General features: G+C 37.6%; 1 non-coding gene across 1 annotated transcript; it reads right to left on the bottom strand.

The window, feature by feature from the left end:
* Nucleotides 1–11,149: 11,149 nt before the first annotated feature.
* Nucleotides 11,150–11,256, bottom strand: LOC142179639 (small nucleolar RNA R71). Its single transcript, XR_012708184.1, has one exon. It is a non-coding gene; the product is annotated as a small nucleolar RNA R71 (small nucleolar RNA).
* Between the last annotated feature and the right edge of the window lie 249 nt (nt 11,257–11,505).

Below are 11,505 nucleotides of genomic sequence, written 5' to 3'. Positions count from 1 at the left end.
GAAGAAATAAAAAGAGTGTATCCATAGAGTAAGTTATTTCTTGCAATTGTACACTCTTTTTATTTCTTTTCTTGATGCAATGACTATTTATTTCAACTGTGTATTTTTACTTTTTTTTTAGGTAAAATGTGTAAAAAGTATATTTTTAGAGCACCATAATTTAGAGCTATATAAAAAATTATAGCCAAAATAATTAATTTCAAACTACATATATTTATAACTTGTTAGATGCCTTGACTATTTATTTTAATTGTATAAATCTTCATTATCAAGTCAAATTCAACAAAAAACTTTATTATTTTTAGCCAAATAAAAAAATTAGCCTAAATAATGTAGTTCTATCCAAGTTTTATTATATATTGTATTCGAAAAAAATTATATAAAAAAGTAACATACTTATAAAGGTAAAAATATATTTTATTTTTCAAAAAAATGCCACATATACAGAAAAATTCACGTGGCAGGTGAGTGCACCCACACTCTTTGCCGCATCAACGTCCAGGTGGGTACTGGCACTCAAAAGGTCAAGTTGAGGGGGGAGGGAAGGCAATTAAGACAACGAATAGTTTAAGGTTGTAACTAATAATCTGTGTCAAGTTTAGGGAGGTGGTAAGGTATTTTGCATATATATATATATATACACAAAAAAAAAAAAAAAAAGATCCCAAAAATCTAGGTAAAAATGGACCTTTTTCAATTGGTATGATTGAAATTCATTGAAAACATATAGATGAGTCAATATAATTTGAGGAAGATTGGAGGTGATTTAGATTGATTTGGTATCAAAATTTGTAGTTAAAATCGAGAACAAAAAATTATTTGATGCAAATATGATATATATGTGATACACAAATGATACACAGTGTGATACACATATCATTTTTTCATATTCATCTTCTACTTTTTTTCAATTCAAACTACCTCAAAACTCTACTAAATCATCCCAAAACTGAGATTCAAGTTCCTTAAATGTACCCAAAGAGTGTTCTTCTTCGCGGGAGTAAATACTTGGAAAAATTTATGAATACATATAGAATACTAAAAAATTATCCGTTTATACCCAAAAAGAATGCTACCTATTAAATCTTTATTTAAGCTCAAAGAAGCTGAAAATAACCACAATATCAAAGAAACCAAACAGAGCCCTACCAGATTCCGTAGAACCACAATAGAAAATTAACAAATGGAGATCGTAGTGGGAGCATATTTTTAGCTTGAAATGTTCGACAACCCAACTTCATATCGATCAGCTCTAAATGAACTTAAACTTCAAATTCAAATTCTTACAAACACTTGCAACAAATTTTAATAATACCCATCTAAGTTTACAGTCGAAATAACTATTGAGTCTTTAATTCCAAACCCAAAGGTTCAAATCTCCTTCAACGGTGGACCAAATTCCTCAATTATCAGCAATCAAATTCGGACTATAACCACGATTTTAGCTTTGCCCAATCTAGATGATTCAAACAATAGCAATCGAAGCATACTGTTGTAGTATATTGTATATTATTACTGTATTGTTTACCGTAAAATGGTATAGTTGAATTTATCCGTGATTTCTAGACAACTGAATTAATTTGATCCTGAAATAATAAGATAATTGAAGAAATATGCAATACTTAGCCTTGAGATGGATACGAAATAGCAGAAATACGGTGGTTCCGGGCACAACAATAATGAAATCAAAAAGCAAGAAGACAAAATTATAGTTTGAGCTTTAGATAGAATATAGTATAAGTTTTTCAGAAAATTCCGCCTATAATGATAACTGAGCTCACTATTTATAGCTAGGTCTAGGGAAGGAGGTCCTAGAATCACACTCCTCTTTAATATCAATTATGAGGGCCATTGATGAAGATGTAACGGTGAGTATAAATGCCAAATTCTAACGGGCAATCGTACTTAATGTCATAGAATATTCGTTATTAAATCTTACGGGGCGAGGAGTATTTATTACATCCTTACGAGAGGTATTCTTCCCGGTGACAGATGGACTAGCTTCCTTCGATCATGGACATCCCCCCTTAGGTTCCACATTTTCCTTTTTTGGATGGCCACGTGGTATAACATATTTTACCCTATACAGATAGTCCTCCTGTTTTCCAGTGGCATAACTTTGTTTTACCGGGAAATTGGTAGAAATATTCTTTTGGCGAGAATTACTATAACTCCCTCTGAAGGCTTCTGACGGTTGATTAGACGAACGTTTCTCCGCATTTAATGCCTCGAACACGCGTCATCCAACGATTCAGTATAGCTTTTGGCGATTATCAAGGTAATCATGGCCATGAAATTAGCTGCCAAAACTTTTGCTTATACGCATCAACCATCCCCCTTATACTCCATAATTTACCAAGCTTTCCTTACTTTACTTGCATCCTGCTCTTCATATCTTCTCTAATTCTCTTCAGCAAAAAACTTTTCCTTCTTCCGTACAATGACTTCTTCCTCAAAGCGTACCAGTTCTTCAAAGAACAAGAACAAGGCCGAGGGCTCAGCTCCTCTAACAGTGAGATTCATCATCCTTAGAAGTCTTGTTACCACAAAAGATTTTGAAGAGAAATTTCCTATTGTTAACCCTCGTTCACGGGCTGTCAGTAGGTATCCTTCTTCAATCCGTCCTTCTAGAATTCTTGCTATGAAGGAGGACTGCCGCCGTCATGATTTGGATATTGTTGCTCCTGATCTATCAGAGTGAGTGACCCTACCCAAGGAGGGTTTTACATATTTTTACACGTATCTCTTTACTTTGGGTGCGTTCTCTTTGAATATAGAGCTTGACTCCGTTATTGCGGAGTGTTACCTCTTCTACCAGGTGTGTTTGGCACAAGTAAGTCCTTCTCTGTGGAGGACGGTTTCCTGCCTTTGACGTTTGTGCCAGGAAACAGGAGAGGAGTTATCTTTAACTCATCTGATGAATCTCTATTCTCCCAAGATCTTCCGTGGGGGAATGATAAACCTCTGCAAGTGTGGCCATCATGCTATGTTATCTAGCATGGATGACGATAACGATCGTTGGTGGATGAAACGGTTCGTTGCAGTTTCTACTAATGATATCATTCTGGTAATGACTTCATTCTTTCCGGAAGCGTGGAACCGCACTCGTAAGATTTGTGTTTAATATTTAGTTGATTAAGGATTCCTCCATATCTGTATTGACCTTTCATTATACACTTGTTTCAGCAACTCGATGGGTTCTGCCTAATGTTGAAGGCTTGGGCCAGTGGATCCAAAAGATCTTGGACATCACTACACCTAAGACCCGAACGTAAAAAGAGCTCTCCATCAAATACAGGTGGAAGGCCAAAAATTATGGTAATTTAAACTAACTGTGTTTCAACTTTTTATGTGAGGAAATTAATTGATCCCTTCTATCTTTTTCTGGAAATCAGGTCTACCTGCGGGTTCTAAAGCTGTCCCCGAGGAGGACGTTTTAGCTGATCATACTAATGCGGCAAGGCTACTTCAGGAAGCGCTTACTCGAACAGGTGTCTCCAGGTCTGCTTCAGGCACACCTGTTTTACTATGGAGTCCCCGTACGTAGAACAAGCAACCAAAAAGAAGGCGTTCTTCTGCAACTAGGGAAAAGAATAAGAAGGCGAAGACTATTGCCCCAGTCGTCTCTGGAAGTTGTGATCACTAGCCCTCTTCCCGGGCCGGTCATAGACACTGTGATGATCGACGATGATGGAAAAGCTAGTGATGATGAGCTTCTCTACACAGAAGGGGACGTTCATCATCAACTCAACAGAATGCTCAATCTGTTGAGTTAGTTACACCAACCAAGGATGACGCCTCAGCACTTTGGGGGGAGTTTGGTTTAGTAGAAAATGCCAACTCCCATTTTTGAGCCCCAATTGTTGTGCCTGGTATTGCGGGACTATGTATTGAGTCCCTGCCATCTTTGGTTGGCGAGCATCCAACAACCAGAACTGTATTTGATGCAGCTGCTTCTCACTATTTAACTCTATCATCTTCATCTCCACCTTCACCAACACCAACAATTGCTACACCATTTCCATCTTCATCCACTCTCCCACCAGCAACTGCTACATTATTTTCGTCTTCATCCACTCTTCCACCAGCAACTGCTACATCATCTCCACCGGCCACACCTGACCATGAAGAAGGTGTTCCTCTTCCACAATGCCCAATTCATGGGATCTTGGGGCAAAATTATGATGCCCGTTTTGAGGATCCACAAAGGAGGAGGAATGTTACTCTTTTGGTCTCTACCAGATGCAATTTGCTATCCCGGCTGGTAGAGCTCGCTAATTATATGAAGCTTTTGGCTTTAGAAAAATATTTGGAAAATATTCAAAAACTCTCGGGAGAGTGTTTGTTGAACAACACCATGCATAATGCCGCAGCGGTACGTTCCTTTCTTCCTTTGTTACTTCTTCTATTTTTGTATGAACGTATCCTGAGTTTTACCTTTCTTGCTTTTTAGGCCAAATTTCTTGCTTCTGAGGGCCTTCAGAGGTCGATTCGTGAGAAGGAAGAAATTACTTCTGCACGGGATCAGCTTTTGGCAGAGCGGGAGCAAAGTATAGCTCGTCTCTCGGAACTAGAAGCCAAGACCACTGAGGTTGTTGTATTGGAGGCTCGTTTATAGCAAAATGAGAAAGAGGTGGAAATCATTAGCCAAGAAATTGCCCCGTTGAGGGTTCAATTTGAAGAAGCTAAGGCTAAATAGGTTGAAATCAATAATGTCGTTCTTGCTGCATCCGATCATGAGGCTGCTTCCGCTGAAAGATTGAATGATTAGAGGCAGACTTGAGTTCCAAAACTGAAGAGCATGCTACTGCGGGGGTGAAATATGCCCACCTAGAGGAGAAGTACAAGAAACCTATCGAGCATAATAGGCTTTTTAGTTCAACAATCCATGATCTCGATATTAGCCTCAGATCTGTTAGATCCGTCGGGGAAAGCCTTTTTGATGAGGTAACCCAACTCAAAGAAGAACTCAAGCGTCGAGCAGCTTCCTTTGTTATTGAGAAAACTTACGCTATGTACATCATGAAAAGAAAAACCTTGGAAGAGGCTGATGGTAGGCTTTAATCCCGTGTTTTAGTCACTTACTGCTCTCTAATTTACTTCACTTTAATTGAGTTTGAGCTTTAATCGCTAGTGTTTGTGAGCACGAGATTTTTGCCCTATATGAATTACTCCAACAAATTCAAAACAAAATAATTTCTTTCAGTGTTTGCAATTTTGTTGGATTTCGTGGCATTTTCTGTTAATTACTTGCATTTGTCCGTGCACATTTATTTTATTTAAGTCGTGAAAAATATAAAAAATATGTTTCATCTACATTTAAGATTTAATTTTATATTTCTTTTAGATCAATTAGTAAATTAGTTTGTTTTATAAAAATGAAAATAAAAAAAATAATATAATTCATTTTGCATTTTTACTTTTTTATTTTGAATTATGTAATTATTATTTAAATTTAGGACTTAATTAATTATTGTAAATACCATGGTGAGTGATTAATATAATTGGGTAGGTTAATTTAGTTTATTTTTTTTAAATTATTAATTAATTTAGGTTTTATTTTAATTTTTGAAAAAAAAAGAAATTTGAAATTGAAAACAAAGAAAAAGAAAGAAATGAAAGAAGACCTAAGTCTGGGCCAAAACCAATCCGAATTTCCCCAGCCCCAACGAAAACTACTCAATACCCGGCCCAAACCACCCTAACCCGGTCCGACTTCCCCCCCAAAACCAAATTACGTCGTTTAATGGGCAATAGATTAGGACCGTCGAGGTTTATTGATCGGACGGTCCTGAAGCCCGGGTCATGTGATATTTAAGTGTCCAAACGTGCCCTACCCCCATCTCATTTCTTTCACCCCTCTCACCATCCCTGTCGGAACCGCCGACTGTAAATCGTCTCCGCCGGCGGCGGTGCTCCGATCGACCCCAAACTTACACCAAATACCCTCCTCCATCTCTACATCCCAGATCCGTACCCCTTTTCCCTCAAATCGAACCCCAACTGTTCGAATCTCAATTCGAAAACTCAAACCCTAACCGCCGCCCTAGAATTCCCAACCCCTGCCCGGCAGCGGAGCTTGAACACCACCCAAGATCTAGCCATGCAACCATCACCATTCCCTTAACCCCAATCCACCACCATTTCTCCCCAAATCCTGACCAAACCAGGTCCAAATCAAATATGAGAACGAAGAAGGAGACAATCTGGCAAAGCTGTCAAGTTTTCTATGAACGATGCGGCTCGAGACTAGTATTATTCATCTGTTCTCAAAGAGAATACGCGGGTAATACTAGTTTCGGGTCAAGTCGAAGTCGCCTGAGGTTGCCCAAGTTTTGTCCATGTGATTTCCTAGGCATTTCTTTTTTTGCCCTTTCATCTCCATCTTCTGTATACTCGCACCCTTCTGCTTCTTCTCTTTTCTGTCCGTTTTCTGTTCACCTGACCCTCTCATTTTCTTCTAAGTTTTCTTTACTTTAATTTCTGAGTTTGAATGGGGTGAAGTATTAAAACACTGAATATTGGTTCCTTTGGTAAGCTTTACAATTTTTCTTGTAGAAGTTCTCATGAATTCTGTTGTAACTTGTGCATATTGCCTGTTTCAGTTCTGGTTTGTGTTCCTAATCATATATTTGGCTCTGGTTAAATTGTAGCTCGTTGTTTTAATCTAAAAGAAGAGCTTAGTTTATTCAGGTAATTTTGTTCTCCTAATTTCAAAATGAGCTTTTGATATTGTTTGGGCTTTGGGGTCGTTTTTGAATCCTTCATAGGGGCCTGTTAAGTGTTGGGTCAAACTTGATCCATCAACACTTCAAATTGGGTTAATCTGACCCATATAATTTGCTGAAGGTAATTTCAGGGGTTGTGGGGGTAGTTTAGGAAATTAGCTTAGGGAATCTTTGGTGTAACAGAATAGGAAGCTTCCTAAGAAACTGGGTTGAGGACTGTTTCGAAATTCAGAGAGTTAACTAAGGTTCCCTAAGCAAAAACAAAAAATAGAAAAGGACTAAAATAAAAAAGCTGAACCCTTAAGGCTGCCCTGTTTCTTGCCTATAAAGGCATCATTTCTTGCCTTCCAAGGCAGAAAAAAAGAGACTGAAAAGAGATAAAAAATTTCTGAAAAAAAAAACAAAAAAACTGAAAATTACTGTTGCATTGAAATTTTGATTAGAACTTTTGAAGTTTGTTTCTTTTACTGCTGAAGAATACCAGATCCTATTTGAGGTTCAAAATGGTTTGAACTTGGGTAATGAAAGCCTTGCTTTGAGTTGGGGAATTGGTTCCTCTCTTCTGGACTGATTCCATTGCTGGTTTTGTTGAATCTGGGTGAATTTCTGTTACTGCTGACTTTGCATTTCCGCTATCCCTCTTTTATTTCCAGGTATATCCATAACGCAGAAGCACTGACTGAATGTTGATCATGTAAATCGAATAGGAATTCCGTGGAATATAAGTTGTGTTTGATCTAGTTTTTCTCTGATTTTTACTGTCTAATACCATGTAGTATATCTGTGCTGTTGGTTGTTAATTGAGCTGTCAATGGTATAGTATAAAATTGGATTTGTGTTTGGAACTAAACGTTTAATTTCAATATTAAAGAGCATGTTTAGAAGGTGCATGAATAGGTTTTGTTGGTGTTGTTCAGTATGACAGGTGAATCATGGATTTAATTGCACAACTTCATGTTTGCTTTGTATTCTGGGTCATAGTTTGCTGAAATGCAGCAGGTTTTAGTGTTTTGAACGGCTAGAATATAGATGCTGGCTTGTATATGTATTAATTCATGCAAATACTATTTTGGTAAACATGGCTACTGCAAGTTTAAAGTTTAAGATTCATGTTTGTTCAGTAGGACACTTCACAGATTTTCTTCTACCATCTCATCTAGATTAAACCAGCTTTCGAGTAAAATGATTGTTTTTTAGATTGATTCCGTGTCATGATAAACCAATGTTTGGTATGAGGGACATTTGATTGAGCTAGTTATCTGTCATTCCCTGTTAAGATAGTATGTGTTTGTGATCGGATGTAACATGGATTTCACTTCAATATTGGTTCGCTCTTCATGTGTTAATTTCGCTGCCTTGCCTCTTCTAACTTTCACGTTAATTCGATTTGGAGGAACACAATATGTTTGCCATACTATAGAGCTCGGTTTTGGGCCCAAGTCTTGTTAGCCCAACTTAGCCCAATTCCAAATGTAGAGATCTTGGAATGCCACTTGGGAGGGGAAAATTTATTTTGCACTTAAATAGATCAAGACCATAATTTAACTAAGGAGAGCCGTGATAGATGAACGACTAGCTCATGGCCCTCACGAGTTAGCATCAAAACCCGTTAATTAGAATAATTCTTGGTATGCTGTGCCGAACAAAGCCTTGATTGTACGACCCTCATTTTATTTTAAGTTTGTCTCAATTCTTATAATTCGAGGCGTGCCGTTTAGATAAATTCCATGGTCCTCGCAAATTGCAAACACAAAATTGTTCTAGGCACGTTAGTTTAATAATATTACCTTCCTAAACTCGGGTGTGCATTTCATGTGACCCAAATCAAATCCCAAAACGTTGAATAAAATATGTTTAGGATTGCGGGTGCATTTCATGTGGCGCGATCCAAAGACATATTTTAAACGACGTTCAATCCTCTTTAAAAAATACATAAAAGCGGTTAAAAAGTTAAAATCGGCACATAGGTTCATAATTGATTAAAATTAGATAATTAAGCCGAATATAACAGTTAAGCGACCATGCTAGAACCACGGAATTCGGGAATGCCTAATACCTTCTCCCGGGTTAACAGAATTCCTTACTCGGATTTCTGGTTCGCGGATTGTTAAACAGAGTCATATTTTCCTCGATTCGGGATTCAACTGGTGACTTGGGACACCATAAAATTATCCCAAGTGGCGACTCTGAATCTTTTAACAATAAATCCTGTTTCGATTGTCCTTTAATTGGAAAAACTCCCTTGTATTTATACCCTCTGCGGGGTGTAGGTAAAAAGGAGGTGTGACAGTGTTTTGCACTAATTGTGTGTTTTATGCCTTGTAGGAGTGAATTTGAGCTATGTAGATGTTACAAAATGAATTTGAGTGATTTGGAGCTTTGAATTTTAAGCAAAGGCCCAAGGGATTAAGCCGGGATCGCGTTCTGGGGTCAAAAACCACGTTTGGATAGCAAAAAGTCAAGAAAAAGCCAAGCTCTTAGAAATTTCCACAACCGCGGCATGTGGCACGCTACGGATGCCCATTCTGCCACAAGTCAAATTATAAGGTCTCTGACAACCCACTGCTAGCCCACCTGGCGCATCGCCCCATGCAGTGGGCCTGTGCATTTTTTATAGAGTAACAATCCTATTTCGGCTAGAAGAAGGTGGTTTCGTTTGGGCCCGACCCTACTTAGTATAAATACATGTAAAAACGTTATTTTTGGGACTTTGGACACATAATCGACCTAAGGAGGCGAAGGAAGAGTTAGAGGAGCAAAATCACGAGGAATTCATCATTCCTTCCTCACTTAAGACCCGAGTTTGGATTGAATGTATGTTTTCCTATCTTTTAATTATATTTTTGATGAATTACTCCATGTCTATGGAATAGTTCTCTTTAGAGTTTGATGGATTTGGTGTCTTGATACTTGTTTATGGATTATATCTCTAGTTTTATGTATTGAATCGTTATGGATGTTTTAATCGTTGCATCGATATTCACTAGTTCATGTAATCGAGAGAGGCATAACTTGTGATATCTTTGCATTATATTTTGTTGGTTGAAGTCATTAATTCTTCTTAGTAATCGGAAGAGGCTAGTTGAATTGTTGATTAAACCTAGTTAGGAGGATAACGAGAGAGGTTCTCCTAAAGACCAATCCACTACGAATTCTTGCATATCTTTACGTACATAAAATTGGTTCATCTTGTGAGGTTGAGACTTAATCGAGAGAGGAGTTTCCACTAAACAATTGAACTAATAACCAAGTGAATTAGAGAGACTCAACTTGAACATTAGAAGTAAATTATCTAGAGTTAAATCCCAAACATTTGTCTTGCACCAATCTTATCAACCCTATCTTTTCCCAATTGATAACCTTCTTTGCTCACTACTTGCGTCGATTGTCATTAGCCAATAGTTTAAATTCTTAGTTAATCTTAGTGTTAATTACAAAACTCTAAATTGTTGATCATCTTGGATAGCAATCTAATTATGAACTACGGTAATACCTTTTAACTCCAATCCATATGGATACGATATTATATTTTACTATATTCGACTAGCGAGCATATTTAAGTGTGTGTTTTGCGCTCATTAAATTTTGGCATTGTTGTTGGGGAATTGACAATTAATAGTATTTGAAATAGTTTGTGCTGCTAATTCAGGACTTCTTTTGTTTATTTTATTTTTCTCTTTACGCTTGGTATTCTTTGACCGTGCGCAGGTTACATGTATAGAATGGTGCATGACTCGAGTTTCTGGTAAAGAAGTGCTACCATACGAACCAGAGATATAAGAACAATTACAATAACCGAGGAAGGAAAGAAATCTCAGCAAAACTTTAAAGAAGGTTGGGCAATCCTCAACTAAAGGAAATATGGTCGGAGATGATGATAATGTAGATTTGGCTTCAAGAGAGGTAGCCCAACAACAAGAAAAAGTTGTATGGGATGCTAAGGAAGCACCTATTAGAGATACACAGATAATCTATGAAGAGGAGAGGGATCGGAGAATTGCTCAAAATCAGCCTTTGGCAGCAGACCTATTCAGAAATATACCTCCCAAGTCTAGGAGATCACTTGGAGATTATGCTAGAACAATTTACAACCAACGCTTATAAAGTGTGAGAGCACCTCCAATTGTAGCTAATAATTTCGAGTTGAAGCAAGGGTTGCTTCAAACCCTTCAGAACTGTTGTGTCTTTATGGGGAAGAAGAACGAAGATGCAAATACATATCTAATGAACTTCGAGGAGATTATAAACACATTTCAATACAATGGTGGTCACAAGATGCAATATATTTAAGGGCATTCCCCTTTACACTCAAAGATGATGCAAAGTAGTGGTTTCGAAGCCTGCCCAATGGATCAATTAGAACATAGGATGAGATGACCAGAAAATTCCTTGATAAATATTTCTCATCAACTAAGACAAGCAAGTTTAGAAGAGAAATCCATAACTTCTTCCAGAAAGAGACTGAAACTGTATTTGAAGCATGGGAGAGGTTTTAGGAGATAGTTCGAAAGTGTCAACATAGCGAAATAGAACTTTGGATGCAACTCCAGGACTTCTGGAATGGTTTGACACCAAACACACATAGAACATTGAGCAATACAGTTGAAGGCCTGTTGATAAAGGAGACTTCAGAGGAGTTAGTTACAATTCTTGATGAGTTATCTGAAGATGCAAATCAGTGGCCCTCTGAATGTGCTGAAAGAAGAAGATCAATTGTTGTTCACCAAGTTGATGCTAATACATCTGTGTAGGTACATCTTGATGCTAAAGAAATAAG

The sequence above is a fragment of the Nicotiana tabacum genome, chromosome 3 (genome assembly GCF_000715075.1).
Source record: "Nicotiana tabacum cultivar K326 chromosome 3, ASM71507v2, whole genome shotgun sequence".
NCBI classification, from domain to species: Eukaryota; Viridiplantae; Streptophyta; class Magnoliopsida; order Solanales; family Solanaceae; genus Nicotiana; species Nicotiana tabacum.
This window is presented reverse-complemented; position numbering and strand designations above follow the sequence as displayed.